This window comes from Lissotriton vulgaris, chromosome 12, assembly GCF_964263255.1.
Source record: "Lissotriton vulgaris chromosome 12, aLisVul1.2, whole genome shotgun sequence".
Classification (NCBI taxonomy): domain Eukaryota; kingdom Metazoa; phylum Chordata; class Amphibia; order Caudata; family Salamandridae; genus Lissotriton; species Lissotriton vulgaris.
In genome coordinates, this window is record NC_141700.1 from 668,759,875 (window position 1) to 668,779,675 (window position 19,801).

The 19,801-nt window shown below is 44.1% G+C and overlaps 1 pseudogene; it reads left to right on the forward strand.

Moving 5' to 3' along the window:
* The first annotated feature begins 6,848 nt into the window (after positions 1 to 6,848).
* Positions 6,849 to 19,801, forward strand: part of LOC147677972 (CDGSH iron-sulfur domain-containing protein 2A pseudogene) — a 74,714-nt pseudogene continuing 61,761 nt past the window's right edge.

Below are 19,801 nucleotides of genomic sequence, written 5' to 3' on the forward strand. Positions count from 1 at the left end.
CCATCCTCACCCAATGTTTCCCTATCCCCCAATCCCATAAGGATCCTGAGCTGGAATATAGCGGGCACCCAGAAAAAACTGACAGATCTCCACTTGTTAACTTCCCTCCTAAATTTCAACATTATTCATTTACAGGAGACCTGGGACACCACTGGTGATTTATTCATAGAAGGCTAATTATCTTTTACTACCAATGCCTTTCTATCTCAAAGTGGGCGAGCGAGCGGGGGCCTGACCACTTTTGTCAAACTTAACCTGGCACCTAACCCATCTCTTTATCCCTCCACCTCCTCCTTCTTTTTGGGAGTTTTCTTACCTTCCAATTGGCTTCTACTAATTCTATGTATGAACATCTATAACCCTATCCATGGGAAGGAGAAAACAGACATATTTTCTGAGGTGACTACTTTCCTTGACTCTGTTTTTCATTTAAATTCCACCAGGGCTGTGGCCCTATTTTTATTGGGTGACTTCAATGTACACCCTTGTAAGAAGTGCCACTGGTACACTACACAGGATTCAGACATACCAGGGAAACTTCAGGTCCATGTGAATCACACCACCCAAGGGGGTTTACATTAAATAATTTCCTCTCATAAGTTTTCTCGGAAAACCTTATCTCAAACTTACCTTGGACCAGCCAACTTTTATTCCCACTTTCAAAGGTCATGGTGCTGGCTATATTATTGATTTTATTTTTGTTTCAAGGGTTTTTCCCTTCCTTGTTGAGATCTGCACCAGTCTGGAGCCCTTACAGTAACTGCAATCCACTTTTCACCGGAAGTAACAGATCTGTATCTAGCCCTCACCAAGCCTAAGGATCAAGGTTGTAGGATTAAGTGGGAGAGCGTCATTCTTGAGAAATTCAACTCCCTCATAGTTTACTCATGCCAAGTGGATTTCAACGCCTGCCTGGAGACGCCCCTACGGACGCCCCTTCGGACCCCCAGATCTTCATAGCGGTTGACTGTAGAAGTGCGTACATCAACAACATGCTGATCAAACAGTGTTCAGGGGTTACCACCAAACTGTACAGATAGTTTGATTCCTCTTGTGTTAGGGCCAAAAGAGAGTTAATGACAACCTTAAAATGCATACCCTGGGACAGCGTCGCCATTCCATAAACTGGATCAATTCGAGGAGGCTATTAAATTCATGCCGAATGGCTTTTTCAAAGTGCGGGCATTTCTAAAATCATCAAGAAAAATAAACAGAAAAAATGAAGATTTGCTTAGGAAGATAAATGAAATTGCCCTGATGAAGTCCCTATAAGGTATGAAGTATGTTGGCTGGGTCTGTCCCAGTAATGTTGGAAAACTGAATGTATAAGAAAAAGAACTTTATGTAAAATGATACCAACGTTTGACAATTAATGGAAGAAAGAAATTAAAAGACTTTGCATTATATAAATTGGAATCATAAAAGTGATTACATCTACAAGCAAAATGAAAATCCAAAAGTTTCATTGGAAACATGGATACATTATTGCCCTCCTACTATTGAAAATAATTTGCCATTCCATACAGTAGAACAGTTTTTAAAAATGTCTTAAAGGAACGGAAGCTGGAGCTGAAAAATGAGTTATGGGATCACCTGGTGGTGGCAATTTCTCAGCATGTTAGTGCTAAGTTTTGGGCCATAGTGAAGCATTCCTTCTTCTAAGACAACCAGCTTTTGGGCCAGGCATCCGCAGTATCTGCCCAGGCCTTCACAGGCCATTATGAACTGAAGGAGGCAGGGTTTTTTCTTTTGCTCCCCTCATCCCTCCTCCCTCCTTACTGCTCAGCTTACAGTTGAGTTTGCTGATGAGAGCAACGCCATCTATTCCCTGCCCTCGGGTGAAGCCCCTGAGGTCTATGGGGTACCGGGCGACCCCCTGAAATCTTTGGTCGACCTTATGGCCCCTGTTATCACCCACCATATTAATGCTGCTATCAGGGGCCCCCTTGCCGCTGCATGGAAATGCTCTGTCATTATTCCAGTTTCAAAAAAGGGGAAAGGGCCGACTTGGCCTGCTATAGACCAATTTCTTTAATTGATGTGGAGGTTAAGATTATTGGGAGGGCTATGCATGAGAGACTCACTTCATGGGCAGATGAGAAGTCTTCTCTCTGATGTCCAATACGGGTGTAGGTCTCTGGGTGAGCAAGGGTCCATGGGGGTGCACCAAGTCCTGATACCCGTCATGAGATATCTCCACAACGGACTTAACAGGGTGGTCAGGTACGGCCCAAATGGGGAATACACCCAGCTGTTTGAAATTAAATGGGGAGTTCAGCAGGGGTGCATCCTTGCCCCCTTCTTATTCATAATGCATCTCAATTGGCTGTAGGAGGTTTTAATGAGTATTGAGGCAGATGTTTCTAAGGTGAGAAGAAGGCTAATTCCCGTACGTTTTTATGCAGATGATACAGTTTTAGTTGCCCTCACTGCCAAGAGCCTGGATGGTCTTTTAAATTCTTTTATCATTTCAATGAACAATCTTTACATTTCTACCAACTGAAGTGTCTACTATAATTAGCCATCCCTCGTGGAAAACCCATTCTGCAACAGGTATTTTTCTCCCTGGAGGAGAGGCAGGTTAAGGCGTGACTTGCATTTGCTTCTCAGAGGTGGTAACCCCTTTGAGGCTGACCATTTGTGGTCTCCACCTTTGGCAATCCTGATGGAGGAGGTCACACTTCCTCCCACCAATAGTCCCTATTGTTCCTCATTACTAGGAGCACTTCACACCTCCCAACACGAGAGTAGCGAGCTGTCTCCGGTGCCAAGTATTGCAATAAAGCAGAAAAGGCTCCCAGAACTTTCAGCAACAAAACTGCACTTTCTAAAGTCACATTCAGATGAAAAGTTACTTTAAATCCAACTTCAGCAATAAGACGAGCTTAATGTATCAATGAATTTGACACATTATAGTACTGTGTTTAGTGTTATATAGACGTTTTCATTTGCGCCTGGGCTAGTGTACTTGATGTTAGCCAATGGGACCAACAAGCCTTGCTACAGTGAAAACAACACCTTTAAATTTTCAGTCAGGGCATGTCAAACATAAAAGAAACATGTCACTCTTTTTAGGCACCATACCTTGTGGACTACAAAGGAATTCCCTAGGGGTGACTTATAAATATTAAAAGGGATGGGCATGACCTGTTAAAAGGGTATATTTTAACAAGGGGGTTGGCAGTTTAAAAGCTGCCTGAATAGGCTGAAGTGCAGACCTATAGCCAAGTTTTAACCTTTTCACTGTAGTGGTGGCACAGTAAGTGCTCCAGTCCTATAGTGACAATGAACTTACTTGCCCTCTGTACTCTTTACTAGGGGCACTGATGTAAATTAAATATGCCAATCACAGAATAGCCAATTCAATTCCTGTCGTCCTTAGGGTGGTTTTCCCTTGACTTTTTTCCTTTTACCTCCCTCATGTTTTTGCTGAATCTTTTTGTTGGCCTTAGGACTACTTTACCACTGCTAATCAGAGCTAAAGTGCATGTGCTACTCCCCTAAACATTAGGACATTGGTGTATACCTGACTGCCATATTTATTGTATTGATAAGTCCCTTGTTAAGTGGTATACCATATTCCTAGGGCCTGTCATTCAAATGCCACTAGTGGGCTGCAGCACGGATTGTACCACCCACAGAAGTAGCCTTTCAAATCTATCTCAGGCCTGCCACTGCAGTGCCTGTGTGTGTATGCAGTTTAATTGACGCTTTGAGTTGGCAACCATAAAATCCCCTTTTTACTACATAAAAATCACCCCTAAGGTAAGCCCTAAGTAGCCCAAAGGGCATCATGAGATGTAAGTAAAAGGCAAGACATTTACTTTTATGTTTTGCATGTCCTAGTAGTGACAAACAGGTAAATTCATGTTTCACTACTGTGAGACCTACTCTTCTCATAGAGGAGCATTGGAAATTCCCTTATACACTTTTAAGTGGTAATTCCTGGTCAGAAAGGAGTAGCTTGTCCATGTTTCATATCTGTGGAATGGTAATGATAAATCCTCCTTACTGGTGATGTTGAATTTAACATTTGTGTTTTAGAAATGCCACTTTTAGAAAGTGTACCCAAGAAGGAATGTAATTGCACTCCTGACTGTCGCACTGCGAGAACAGGAATATTTCCATATCATAAACAACTTTTTTCCTCTTTCATTTCTCAATAATCCTCATACTCACAGTGAACCAGACAGTAAAATCAAAATCTTCATCAAAAGTTTATCCATACTTTCAATATCACGGTGAAAACAGCGTAATTGCAGCACGATTAATTTACTATACTTTTTAATGTCTCGTTGCATGAAGGACTCACCTGGCATCCACTGTGGTTGGCTGAGTCTGCCCTTTTTGGCACACTATTAGAAGCTCTCACACATTCTTGTCTTGTAGGCAGAGACTGAAGATTCTTCTATCAGAAGGCACCTATGCAGCCTGAGCACGAACCTCTCTAAACAAGAGACCTGGTGTGCTCTGAGCAACACCCCTACTTTTACAGCTAACACCTACATCTCATCTGCCCTCCTCAGCTAGAGAACACTGCATGGAGGATGTGGTACAATGGCCAGAGCTGCTGACTGTGGAGCTGGGGGACCAGCTTAGAGTCTCAGTGTCAGCTCAACATCCTATGATTCTGGGCAATTACATAATCTCTCCCATTCCTGTAAACATTGAATGGTGACCTTGCGTAATGTGACTGGTGCTCATGAAATGTGTTCCAATACCTTCAGGTCTGGTTTGCGCTACATAGCACTGCAATTTCTTTTTACAGATTTCTAAGAAAATCTGTTTCTCCTTTCGTTGCAGAAGGTTCTTGCTCATTTACTTCAGCACTGCTTACAAAACAATTCTCCAGGTCTTGCATGTAGTGGGCACTTTATTTTTTCTACACTGCTCCACGACCCAAGTACTCCTGTATGCAAAGCTTAGCCAAAAGCCTACCAGGGGGATGGCCAATATAGACCCACGAGGGAGAGATCCATTCAGGATTTCAGGGTACCCACACAAAATAAATGGAAATATAAATAATAAAATGGGAATGTATTTATTTAACAGGTGTGTATCCTGAAAATCGGGCATGGGATTGGCTTCCCTGCATCTACATTGGACATCCTTGCTTGACTGGGTCCTTCACTCTGCATTGATAAATGTGGTTGTGTGGTTAATGCTTCCTCACAGGAGATGGGTTGGTCTCAAATATTATATACCCCAGAAGGTGTCTCATGCAAAAAGAACTGAGTGCTCATTACAGGGACAGGGATGCTAAAGGAACAGTTCCAATATATAGACAATGGCACAAAATGATTGAAATGCTTTTACAGGAACACCAGTTACATAACAGAAGGAAGATTTACTTCTTATTTATAGGTAAAATGTATTGAGGTGTTTAATTCAATCAACACTCATCCTCCATCATACAGTGGTTAACATCAACATGCATGAATTCCAGCACCAACTATGCTCTCCCCACTCCTCAACTTGCTTACCCTCACCCCACTGTCTGTGCTCTTTTTATATTTTTATTTGCACTGTCCTATATAGCGCCAACTTGACTCGTCGATATTAGAGCGCTTTTACAGGATCACTAGTTAGATTGCACAAGGCCAGTTTACATCTTGCTTATAGGCCTTCTTTTTTCACTTTAAGCCATTTTGAACAACATGTAAAAAAAAACATTGGCAAAGTCAAATAGATGCCACATAGGTGAAATCAATTGGCTTTGCCATTGCTTGTTAGCTGTACTTGCTTTTAAGTGCTTTATCCCATGTATTCTTTTAAAATTTAAAATCTCAACCTCTATACATTGGATTATTGTTGTTTTGGTCTTTTGTTGCCTATAATCTATTTGATAAACCTGTGTGGAGTCTTTTTGTGGTGTATTCATTGTGTTACTGTGTGTGTGTGTGTGTGTGTGTGTGTGTGTGTTGCACGAATACTTTACACATTGCCTCTTTAGATAAGCCTGACTGTTCAGTGCTAAGCTACCAGACAGTGAGCACAGGTTATCTTCCAGCATGCATCTAGCTTACCCTGGCTACAGTGGTGGTTCCTACCTGGCCTGGGTGCATACATCAGCCTCCAGAAATCCCATTTCTAACATTGGTGCTCATAGGTGAGGATAGGACTAGCATTTTTGCAATACCATATAGTAACCCCTTGTTCATTACAACTCTATACAAAGAGAAATTAATTTGTTCAATTCTCCCTGATTTGCCTTTTTTAATTTTTGTGTTTTAACACTTTCGCTGCGGCGACAATTTCGCCGTAGCGCTAAGGGGGTGGGGCGGCCTTGCCGCGCTCTGCCGCTTATGACGGAACCGCTCTGTCATGGCCCTCGGGTGGGCTGTGCTTGTGACGGAGCGGTTCTGTCATGGCCCGCCCGTTCTTTAGAACGTCAGCGCAGGCGCGAAATCAGCACCGCGAAGGCGCGACGAGAGGGCCATGACGGAACCGCTCCGTCACCAGCACAGCCCACCCGAGGGCCATGACGGAGCGGTTCCGTCATAAGCGTGGGAGGGGTTAAACATGTCTACCACTGGGGAAGTAACCACAGTACCTGCACCTTCAGAAGGGGAATTTGATCTGGGCCAGTCATATCCGGTGTCTCAGATGAAGACCAATTGCAGGGAATTTCAAATCTCTATGAAAGGCTTTCAGTGAAAAGTGGAGCTGCAGAAAACTTTGAGAGCATGGACAGAGGCCCAAGTTGCAATGTATGAGATCTAGATGAGGAGGAGGAGGGAGAGGAGGAAGAGGAGCCAAAGAGTACTGAGGATGAGGAGGAGCTGGACCTGGAGTCTATTGTGGTTTTAGGACTACCTGTGGAGGTGACCAACAATTTGCCAGGCACAATGGTGGTTCCCAGAACAAGGATCAGTGTATCTTCAAAAGGCCTGTCACCAGAGGACCTAGCAGACAGGAAGGAGCAGAGAAAGATGAAAATAGACCTTGTCAAAATGAAATTGGAGCAGACAGAGAAGTTTACCCTACTTGAGAAAGACAAAGCTCTAGAAGAAAGTAGGTTGGCTCTGGAGGTGAGGAAACTAACCCATGAGCTAAACCTCAGAGAGCTGGACCTGAAAGTCCTGCAGGGGGAGTCCAGCAATGGTGGCAGCATACTGCAGTGTCTTGAAGTGAGACTCCTAAAAGATCTGGTCCCTTGGAGGGAGTTCCGTGGGTCACTGAGGCAGGGCAGGGGAGGGGCAGGGTGGGGGGTAGTAAACACCGGAATATGGATGAATGGAGGTAAGTAAACATTTAACTAAATAAACCAAATTTTGTTGCGCGTGCTGCATCGTAAAATGTGATGCAGCGCGCGCAATTACATTTGTTTTATTCATTTTAATGTTTACTTACCTTCGTTCATCCATATTCTGGTGTTTGCTACCCCCCACCCTGCCCATCCCCCATCTACCTCACTGCCCCATGGATCTCACTCCAGCGGGCCACTGCTGGATCTGGTGCAAAGCTATGTGGTGGAGGATGACATAGACAAATGACTTGCTGTGTATGAAATGGCTCTAAGAGTGCATAAGGTTTCAGAGGAATCTTGGGATGGTAGTCTATAGAGGTACAGGCCCACTGTGGGGTGGGATACACTTCTCACACCAGAGATAGAGGACTAGACAAGCTACACTATAATGAAGGGCATCTTTGTTTGTAAGTTTGGCTGACACATGTGCAAATACAGACAGAGGGTCAGGGCCAGCCATAAGATCATATCACAGAACAGAGATGGGTGACTGCTTAGGTTATGCTAGCAAGGCACTGAAGGGCTGTGTGAGGGGCAACACAGTATATGACTATTCAGGGCTGTACAAATGGATTTTAAAGGAGCACATGATTGATCTTTGTTTTACAGAGCTGTGCCAATGCCAGGTTGATGGTAAGCATTGTGACCCCAGGATGCTTGCTGATGAGGCAGACCTCTGGTTCAGCACCAGAGTGTCCAGAAAGGTATTATCTTGGGAGGGATTCCAAAAAGGGTGGTCAGGGTTTCTACCAGAAGAAAGGGGGGGGGCAAGAGAAAAAGAAGGAGTTCTCTTCAGGCCCCTAAAACAACTCACAAGGCAAAGGCTCTGCTTCACATCCCCAATCTGGCTGTCAGAAGAAAAACTACCCTGACCAGAGTCAGCAGCCCAGAATTCCGAAGTGCTTTGAGTGGTGAGTATGGATACTACAAGGGGATCCCATATGCCCAAAAAGAGCACACCCTCCAACTAGAGGAAAGATTCCAGCAGTGGCTAGTATAGTGCTGGCGGACGGGTGTGTACCTTTTAATGGGGCTGGGGTGAATTTAGTGAGGTTACCTTAGTGTCCCTGGGTGACAGTGAGATTTTTCCTAAGATCCATGTGCCCTCAAGTACCACAACGTATAGGCAATGGGTCACCATCAATGGGCAAAGGGTTAAGGGTCTTAGGGATACAGGATCTAGTATGACTGTGGTAAGGTGTCAACTGGTTTCCCCCAGAGCAGGTAATCCTGCATGCATTCCACCAGTTTGTGGTGACTGACAACAGAGAGGGCCAGTATCTTGTGGCCCCTGTTCCATTTGAGTTGGGGGGGTTCACGTCTTCTGAAAGTTGCAGTGAGCCCTGTCATGCTTTGGACTGTTTGTTAGGTAATGGCCTTGAGCACACTTCCTGGACGGAAGTCGAGCTCAAGGCTGATGTGGAAATGTAGGGTTACCTGACTGGATCTGTGCTTCCACACGGTCCATGGCTGCCCAGGATGGGATTCAAGAAGGGCTGGGGCCTGGAACAATGGCCCAGCCAGCTGCTAAAAAGGCGAGAGGGAAAGGACATTGAAAACCAACCCTGAATGTACCCCCAGTAAGATGGATAGGGCACCTGTGATGACCACAGCGGAGTCCACTGAGGGAGATATTGCACTGAAGGATGCATGTGGAAGGAAGGAGAACCCACCAAGGAGTAGTTCTGTAGGGCACAATGGGAGTGCCTAAGCCTTCTGGGCATGAGGCAACAGGCTAAAGCCCAAACAGCAGGTAGTCACCACATTTACCGGGAGGACATGTACAGTGAGCCTAAGGCTCCTGGGCATGGGACATCAAGGGCCCTGGTGGCCCCCAATGCTACAGGCCTTCTTATTTTATCTGGCTATCATCATATCCCTGACAGGACACCTAGGCTAAGACAAGACCTTTGCATGGCTTGTCCCCCACTTCTATTGGCCTACGATCAAGAATTCCTCAGATACATTCTCTATGACTTATGTGACTTGCCAGGCCAGCAAAAAGACAACGACAGAGGCTTAAACCCCCTTAATCACTTGCCGGTCATTAACACCCTGTTTGAGAGGATGGGCATTGGCATTGTAGGGCCTATGGATCCCCAGACTACATCAGGCAACAGGTTTTTCCCAGTTCTGGTGGATCACGCCACTAGGTAAACAGAGGCAACAGAGACAATCCCTCTGAGGAACACAACTGTACCTGCAGTGGCAAAAGCTCTGATGGGGATATTTACCAGAGTGGCTTTCCCCAAGGAATCTTTGTCTGACAGGGGCACAAACTTCATGTCTGCTTAAATGCAGTCAATGTGGAAAGACTGTGGTGTAACCAATGAGCTTGATGAGCGGTTCAACAAAACACTGATGGGCATGATCAGAGGCCTGCCGGAGACTCTGCGGGAAAAGTAAGCTATCCTCTTACCATACCATGTTTGTTTGCTTACAGAGAGGTGCCACAGAGAGAAGTGGGTTTCAGCCCCTTCGAGCTATTGTATGGGCACCCGGTCAGAGGACCTCTCAATCTGGCGAAAGAAGGGTGGGAGCAAGCTCTCGGAAAGTTACCCCAGGATATAGTGAGCTAAATGCTGGCCTTCAGAAACCAAATGGCTTAGCTATGGAAGCAAGCTTCCAGTAACCTTGAAGCCAGCCATAAAGTCATGAAGGAGTGGTATGACAAAAATCCTAAACCTGTGGAGTTTTAATCTGGTCAGAAAGTGTGGGTGATGGACTCAGTAGAGCTCAAGGCCCTCTAGGATTACTGGAATGGACGATATGAGGTGATTTAAGGAAAGGGTGAGGCCACATACCTGGTGGACCTAAAGACCCCTAGGCAACCTCACAGGGTGCTGCATGTAAATCGCCTCAAAACACACTATCAGAGGTCTGAGCTCACCATGCTGTTGGTGACAGATGAAGAAGAGGAAGAGGAGAGTCCACCTCTCCCTAACATCTTGGACTCCAAAGAGAAAGATAATTCTGTGGAAGGAATAATCCTTTCCCCCACTCTAACTCCTGAACAATAAATAGACTGTCACCAAGTGTCGGGACAGTACTCTTCTCTGTTCTTCCTTAACACTGGGACTACCCACACAGGGACAACCTCTTGCAGGTTGTCAGCTAAAGTAAGGTCCAGCATTAACGCTGGCTGATGAGCTGATTGGCTAGGGGCTTCCCAGTATCTCACTACCTTTGATCTTACATCAGGGTACTGCCAGATCACCCTAACAGAGGAAGCAAAGGAGAGGGCAGCTTCTGCACTCCAGAGGGCCACTACTAGTTTAGAGTAATGCCCTTTGGATAAACAATGCCCCTGCCACCTTCCAGAGCCTGATGAACCAAGTCCTAGCTAGTATGGGGGCCTTCTCTGCTGCTTATATAGATGACATACCAGTCTTCAGTAACATCTAGAAAGACCGCTTTTTTCACCTCCAGGAAGTGCTTCAGGCTTTTCAGGCCTGACTATCAAGGCAAGTAAGTGCCAAATAGGGCAGGGGTCTGTGGTGTAATTCATACACCTGGTGGGCAGGGGAAATTGCAACCCCTACAGGCCAAGATAGAAACCATCATGGCCTGGCTGCCCCTAAAAACCCAGATTGAGGGCCAAGCATTTTGGGGCTTCACTGGGTACTATAGGAGGTTTGACAAGGGATATGACACCATTGTTGCCCCCTTGACTGAGCTGACTTCGAAGAAGCAGCCCAGAATGTGATTTGGGCAAAGGCATGCCAAACTGTATTTGACTCCCTTAAGCAGGCCATATAAACAGTTACTGTGTTCAAGGTCTCTGACGTCTCCAAGGAGTTTATCATTTAGACAGATGGCTCAGAGCATGGCTTGGCAGCAGTGCTGTCCCAACATAATGAGCAGGGCCTAGACCAACCTGTAGCCTTCATCTCCACGAGGTTACTCCCCAGGAAAAAGAGTTGGAGTGCTATGGAGAAAAAAGCTTTTGGTGGGGTCTGGGCACTGGGAACAAGTTGAGGCCAAACCTGTAACTGAACACATGCCCCTGAGGTTCCTAAATGAAATGGTGGGTGAGAATCCAGTACTGTTGAGGTGGATTATTTCCCTACAGGTTATGGACTTCAGTGTGGACCACAGACCTGGGGTAGACCACACCAATGCTGATGGTTTAGCTAGGGTTTTCCGCCTTAGTGATGAGAACTCATTAGTGGTTGGGTAGATCTCCCCATTATCAGTTAGGGGGGACACGTGTTAGACCTGTCATTTTTAGGGTGGACTTTTTGCCTTTTACCTCCTGTTTTTGCTGGTTCTTTTTTTTTGACCTTGGAACAATTTTTTCAGGTATCAAACTGCTTTACGTGAGCACCAGTTACATAATAGACAGATACATTCATTTTGGTAGGCACAGGGACATTAAGGGGCCGATTCCGATTTGGGAAAAAAAGCGTCCGTCCGAATCGTATCCGGAGCCCTCTCCGTACGAATCGTACACGTCCGTCCGAATCGCGTAGTACGATCCTTATCTCGTCAATCCGTCCGAATCGTCGCCAACCGTATGAATTGCAAGGGTGAAACCATACGACACGGACCCTCACAGTGAACCGTACGATTCGTAAACATGTTGTAGGACCCAACGAGTACGACCCGGACCGGGGTATGAGGACGCGATTCGTACGGTCCACGTCAGGTAAGGGCGATTCATACGGACAACCACACAATCACATACACACCTTACGGTGCGTACACCCCATGATCGCAGGGGTACAGTACATACCCCTGCGATCATGGGGTACGGTGCGTACACCCTGCAATCATGGGATGCGGTGCATACACCCCATGATTGCAAGGGTACGCACCGTACCCCTGCAGACATGGGGTGTATGCACCGTAAAGGGGGGGGCGGTCCGTACCTGTTCTGAGGCGAACTCTGCTTCTCCGGACGTTTTGGGCTCCCGTAAAAATAGCGCCGTATGGTGCGTACCCGACACAAATCGTACTTGCTGGGTCGGCAAAACCTGCTTCGAACCGTACGGATGTCACAACACAGCGGGTTCCGAGGGAGAATCGTGTGGATATTAGAGTCGTACGGTCTTTGTACGATTCATACGGAGTCCTGCTCCTGGTATAAATCGTACTTCATCGTACATACGGGGACGTTGCAGGGTACGATTCGTAGGGGAAAAACGCTCCGTACGTCTATTCAGAGTGGTTTTTCCCGAATCGGAATCGGCCCCTAAGTGATTTGCCCAGAACCACGGGATGTTGAGCGTCCCTGCTGAGACTCGAACCTGGTTCCCCAGCTTCGAGGTTGACTGCTTTAGCCAATAGGCCACATCCACTCCTCACATACTCTGAGCACTTTACTACTGCTAACCAGTGCTAAAATGCATGCGCTTCTCCCTTAAACATAATGACATTGGTATATACCTGATTGGCATATTTGTTGTACTGATACATCCATTGTAAAGTTGCATACGATATACCCAGGGCCTGTACTGTTGGATTGTAATTGTACTTGAGGGACTGCCGCCATATAGGCAGCCCCTCCAAATCCTGTGTCGATGGGGCACGGACTTAAGTCCGTCCACCATCGTAATGACCCCCATTGTTGTTTAAAATATCGATTTTTAATTAGTGTTATATATTTTAGTATATGTATTAAATGTATGTGATGTATTTTTTTGTATAAGGATTGTTTAAGGTTTTTATTATATGTGTTACATTTTTAGTAGTTATTAATTTTATTGTAATTCTATTTAGCATTTTTTAGTTCTGTAGCAGGTTGTGGCTTTATAGAGGAATAGGGTGGGAATTAATTAAATTATAATACATTAATTGTATTGTTTTATTTATTAATATTTATTTAATTGATATTTTATAGTGTTCATTGTGGGAATTATTATTTTTATTTAATTTTTATTTTGATGGTAATTAATATTAATTGATTAAAAATTAAATAGGGAAATTGTGTAATTAGTTTTAGGTGCAGGTTGTGGGATTTATAGGGATGAAGGGTAGGCAGCAATTTATTTTTAATTAATTAATAAGTTATTCATCAATATTAATTCATTAAAAGTAAATTAAATATTGAAGTTGTGTAATTCATTTTAGGTGCGGGTTGTGGGGTTTATATGGGTAAAGAATGGGTAGTAATTTATTTTAAATTAATTAAGAATTGGTTGTTAATTATTATTAACTAATTAATTGAAAATTAAAAGTGAAAATTGTTCAATTAATTTTAGATGTGGGTTGTGGTATTTACAGGGGTAAAGAGTGGAATGTAATTTATTTTTAACTAATTAATATTTTTTTTAATTTAAATTAAATATTTAAATTGAAAATTAAATATGGAAGTTGTGTAATTATTTTTAGGTGCAGGTTGGGGGGGTTTATAGGGGTAAAGGGTGGGAAGTAATTTATTTTGTTGTATTTTAATTAGTTTTTATAATTGATAATTAATTATGTTTATTATAGAAGTACATTTTATTTTTAATTTAGATGTGGGTTGTAAATTGTGTGGTGGTATTGGGTAGGCTGTAAATAAAATGAATGTATGTAATAATGTTTTCTTTATAAATAATTTGTAACTACAACTATTTCTTTCATTTAATATAATATTTGTAGTTAATTGAGATATGTATTTAACGTTATAACATGTTTTTTTAAATGTATAATATTAAATATATTTGTATTGTAATTTTTTACATATTTATATATATATTTTAATGTATTTAGTTTTTTGAATATTTTTTGTTGTTGCTGATATTTTGTTTGCTTTTAATTTTGAATTGACTGTAGTGGGAATAGTAATTTTTATCCCTCCACAATCCAACACTTTCCCTACTATTACACTCACTGGAAGGAGCATAGTCATTTTAACCCCTGCACTATCCAATGCTTTCTCTAATGTTGCACTCATTGGAGTGGGAATAATAATTTTTACCCCTCCGCTATCCAATACTTTCCCTAATGTTTAACTGACTGGAGTGGAAATAGTAAATTTTATATCTCCACTATCCATCACTTTCCCTACTGTTGCACTCACTGGAGTGGGAATAGTAATTTTTACCCTGCTGCTATCCAACACTTTCCCAACTGTTGCATTGACTAGAGTGGGAAATTTAAGTTTTAACATTTTTAAATAGTTTAATGTTTTAATTATTAATAGAATGTTTTTTAACATACAATTTTTGTTATTGGTATATGTATGTATATATATATATATATATATATATATATATATATATATATATATATATATATATATATATATATATATATATATATATATATATATATATATATATATATATTTGTTCCATTTTAATATACTTTTTCAATTATAAAAGAAATTTAAATTAATAGTTTAATAATTGTTTTACAGTAAATATATATAATAATTATTATATATGCGGGTGTTACATTTTTTACATTTTTTATGTTATGTTCATTTATTTTTGTTCAAGTGTGTATTACACCTATTAATTTTTTTATTACTTTTATTATTTAATATATTCGATATTTATCATTTTTATATATATATATAAAAACAATATGTTTTACAACTATATTTATGTAATCAATATTTTTGTTTAGATATTTTTGTACTTGCCTTTATAAATATAGGTTGTCAATATTTTTTTACATCTACTTTTATGACTCAATATTGTGGTATGGGCATGCTTTGTGTGTCGAAGTTTTGTCAGTGAACCGCATTACTCTTCTCCAGGTAGTGAAGAAGATGCATCAATTTCGATGGCAGGCACTGGAGTTAGGAGGCTTTGAGCGATGTGCTTTTTTCTACAATGCAGTCGAGTGGATGCATTGATCTCACCAAGCTGCAGAGATATGCTATCTGATGAGTCGATCTCTGGAGGAAAAGTGCTGGTTGCAATGTGATGATTTCACTCCTGCAACCGGATCAATGCACCAGTTCTGTTGCACACAGACAGGGATGCGTCAAAATCTCTGTTGCAATTATCTGGGCCCCTTCCAGTAAAACGACACAGGAGCGGGGGTAGAGACTTTGATATCCCTGAGTCTCAAGCAACAGGATGTAAGCCAACAAGCCCTTGAAGATCACATGAAGTGAAGGTAGAGTCCAGCTCTCCTTCAGCTGAGAAAGAGAGCAGCAGGCAGCAAGGAAACTCAAGAGAAAAGCAGGTACTCTAAGGGGCCGATTCCGATCCTGGAAAAAAACGTCCGTACGATTTTCATCCAGAGCCATCGCCGTACGATTCGTACCCTTCCATCCGAGTCACATAGTACGATCCGTATTCCGTCAATCCATCCGAATCGTCGTGATCCGTACGTATTGCAATGCTGAAACAGTGAACCGTACGACTCGCACACATGCCGTACGACCCGACGAGTACGATCCGGACCGGGGTATGAGGACGTGATTCGTACGGTCCACGTCAGGTAAGAGCGATTCGTATGGAAAAGCACACAATCACCTACACACTGTATGGTGCGTACACCCCATGATAGCAGGGGTACGGTGCGTACCCCTGCGATCTTGGGGTGCACGCACCGTACCCCGCGATTGCAGGGTGTACGCACCGCACACCCAGCAAACATGTGGTACGGTGCGTACACCCTAAGATCGCAGGGGTACGCACCATACCCCTGCTATAATGGGGTGTACGCACCGTACCCTGGGGGCCGTTCTGTACCTGTTTCAGGGCGAACTCTGCTATTACAGCTGTTTTCCGCTCCCGTAGAAAAAGTGTTGTACTTGCGGGGTCGGAAAAAGCAGCCACGAACCGTACAGATGTGTACAGTGGGCTCCGAGGGAGATTTGTACGGGGATTTGATTTGTACGGTCTCTGTGCGATTCGTACGGAGTCCAGCTCCTGGTACGATTCGTACTTCGTTGTACGTACTGGGGATGTTGCAGGGTACGATTCCTATGGGAAAAACGCTCCGAACGGCTATTCGGAGCGTTTTTTCCCGAATCGGAATCGACCCCTAAGTCTGCAGTCCATAGAGGAGTCCTTTAAGCAGCACAGAAGTCCATCTGACAGAGATTGAGTTCAAGATCCAGAAGTGTCTGGTTTTAGGGGGTGAGATACTCAGTACTTGTACTCAAAAGTGCCTTTGACGTGACTTCAAAGCAGCCCTCTGCAGTGCACAAGGATCCCAGTCCCCGAGTCTTGTCTGCCAGGCTATCTGTGTGGGGTAATAAGTTCTTGGTATGGGGACAGGACACAGCCTATTCAAGTGAAGTGTTAGCCCCTTTCTTCCATCCTGCACAGACAAGGCCATCAAAATTCAGATGTATGTAGATGGGTACACACCTATCCTTCCTGTCTTGCGGCTGTCTAGAGGGAATGCACAAGTGTAGTGGTCACTAAGCCGGGGCGGTAAACTCCTCTCCATTTGCTCCGTTTGAGGAGTTTTTTACGCTCTGCGGAGCTCGCAGAGTTCCAAATAACTCCACTCTGCATAGTGAATTAGAGTTTTTTCTTCATTGACATCCGCCAACAGTAAGTTTGCAAGCATGAGCGAGGAAAATCTATTGTTAGACCACTTTCCAGAGAGATTTCTCAATGCGGGCGGTCGTGGATGGTCGCTACCGCTCTCGTTGAGAAACCTTCTGTTTGCGTTGAGGAAGCTGCTGCTCGAGTAGAATTCTACTTGAACAGCACTCTCTTGCACTTTATGAGAAGCCGTTCATGTTGACTTTACAGTGCAGGACAGACGGCACTAAAATTCAGTGCGAACGACACGAGGTAAGAGTCTCTGCCGCTCGCCGAACTCTGCGTAGCTTGGTGGAGTTTTTTTGTCACTTTGCTGTGTTCTGCATAGCAGAACTCCTCAAACTTCACCCAGGCTTAGTTGTCACCCACCCCAGACATGTATTGAAGACAGGCTACATGGCGCACAGAGCAGTAAGTGTAGAGAAATGTCCACTTTCTAAGAGTGGCATCTCTAAAACAACAATGTTTAATCCAGCTTCACCAGTAAAGAGGATTTATTATTACTTTTGCAGAGATATGACACTTTGGGGGCCTGCAACGGGCCCCCAAAGTACATCCCTGTCAGCCTGTGAATGGTGGTTGAACTGCCATACACAGGCTGGCAGGGATGCAGTATCCTAATCTGGCAAACCATTTTGCGGATGCGAGGTGGGTCCGACAGGCAATCGTAGCAATTGCCTGTGTCGCACCCATGACAGATGGACTTCCCGTCCTTCAGCAAACCACTTGCCATCCTCATCTGGCGGGCGTAGACTGGCTGCACGATGGTGGTGAATCATCCACTGGCAGGCTGCCGATGGCGGATTCAACTCTATTGTAATGACCCCCTATAATTTTGCAAACAATATTATCGACTTCTATATTTTAAAAAATGATATATCTTACCTTAAATTCGATAATCTTGAGCACGATATTCTTGCTGTCGATATTTCTCACTATCAATATTTAGGATTCGATATTCCTGTAGTTCGACATTTCCAACTCAATATTTTTTCTGCACACTGAGGGACGCACCTCGCGACTTGCAACCAGGGAACTTGCTTTGTTCACTGGGACGTGCGTTGGTCCTGTAGCCGGACTTTGCGCCGGTCCAGTGCACCTTAAAGTAACCTTTTTAGTGCTACTTGCTTCTAAGTGCTATATTACATTTAGGCCCCCATTAGGATGGCGGGCGGACTTTGCCCGCCCGCCATCCCGTGCAAAACGGGACCGCCCACCATAGGAGCGGCGGTCCCGCCTTGGCGAATTAAGATGCGACTGTGGCGGGCGCATCCTGTATTTTATCCTTTGCGGAGGGCGGTGCTGCAAGCGACACCCGCCGCAATGGTAAAAATGCACGTCGTGCATTTCAAAGCACAACATGACAGGCACCGCGCGGTGCCTGCCATGTTGCACTTTGAAATGCGGGGGTACCCCCCATGTGTACCCCCCACCCCCCCGGAGTCCCTGAGGGCCCGCAACGGGCCCCCGCAGGTATTTTTCGCATGCCTTTCCGTGGCGGCAGAAAGGCATTCAAATTTGCCCATCATAATATGGCTGGCAGTGTCTGATAGACACCGCCACCATATTATATCTTTTCCGCCCCAGTCGCCGCGGTCCCCCCGCCAACCTAATATGGCGGGGTGTCTTTAGAGCAAGGATGGCGGGTGGATCGCCCATGCCAGGCCGGCGGTGGCTACCGCCAGCCTGGCGGGGGCGATCCGCCCGCCGTCCTAATGGCCCCCTTAGTCTTTAAAATGTAATATCTCAACTTCCATACATTGGATTTTTGTCCTTTGGTCTTGTTTTGTTTATAATCTAAACTAATATAATCTATTTTTCTAAATGTGTGTGGAGTCATTTTGTGGTGTATTCATTGTGTTACTTCGTGTGTGTGTTGCACAAATACTTTACAAATCGCCTCTTTAGATAGGCCTGACTAGTGTGAGCACAGGTTATCTTTAGTTGGTATCTAGCTTACCCTGACTAGAGTGGTGGTTTCTGCCTGGCCTGGGTTCATACCTCAGCCAGCAAGAACTCCCAATTCTAACAAGGGGTCAGAGCACATGCACTGGAGCCTGGTCTGCCTAGCCCAGTGCACTTCAGAGTCTAAAAACCAGCAGCATCAGTCCAAAATGTGGAGGACTGACAATACCAAAAGAGGCACTTTCTTACTATATAGATATTATGGTGCTGCACGGGACCCGGTATCGCTGTCCGCTTTTGGAGGAGGTCGTGTCAGGCTGTGACGATCCTATCACGAGCCGTTTCGCTCTCTACAGATGGGAATTACGCCTTCCATGTATGAGCCAAGAAGCACTCTTCAATTTTTGAGGGCTCATTTTTATTTGGTATGAGACTTATGCACTTCATCAAGAATCGCTTATAATTGACTAGTCTTTTGAGCTATACCTTCTCTCTGGTGGCCCTTTAAAAAACATCGGCCACAACCACTTGCTTGACATATTTAATTATTGACATTGGCCTCCGCGCCGCTACTCTCGACCTTCAATTTTGGGATGTATATACTCCAGATTGACATTGAAGGGCAGAATCCTTGATCGAGCCTTGCCCTCGCCAGTGGTCTCCATGTTATCTTGTGAAGACCCTCTCTTGGACACATCTAATAGGTATCCAATATCCGGTTCCAGTACTTATTCAATACGATTAACTCCAGAATTAGGACCTTCCAGCACGACTACTCAAATTAGAAAATACCGCCCTGAAAAAGTCCCCAGTGGACGAAACACGTTGGCTGTACAATCTTTTTCCTTCACGTTCTCTGGAATAAAAAGAATCGAAATTAAGGAATTCTAGTCCTGTGATTATTAGATTAAGAACTACTTTTATTGCTTAAATCTGCTGTTGTGCACCTGTGCGTTTATGTATACTGTTAAAGTTCTCCTGTGAATCAGCATTGTGATGGTGGGTGCTAATCAGAATGCACACAAATCCCTCAATTAATATTAAAGGGAATATGATAACGATGAGTTACTTAGGTTAAGTGCTGTGACTAAGAAGGTTCCACTATCTCCCTTGTTTCAAAGTATTTATATATATGTTCTGTCTCCATTTGTGACAGAAAGGTCAGTACCACCAGCGCAACTGTGCAAGGCTGATGGGTGCTCCC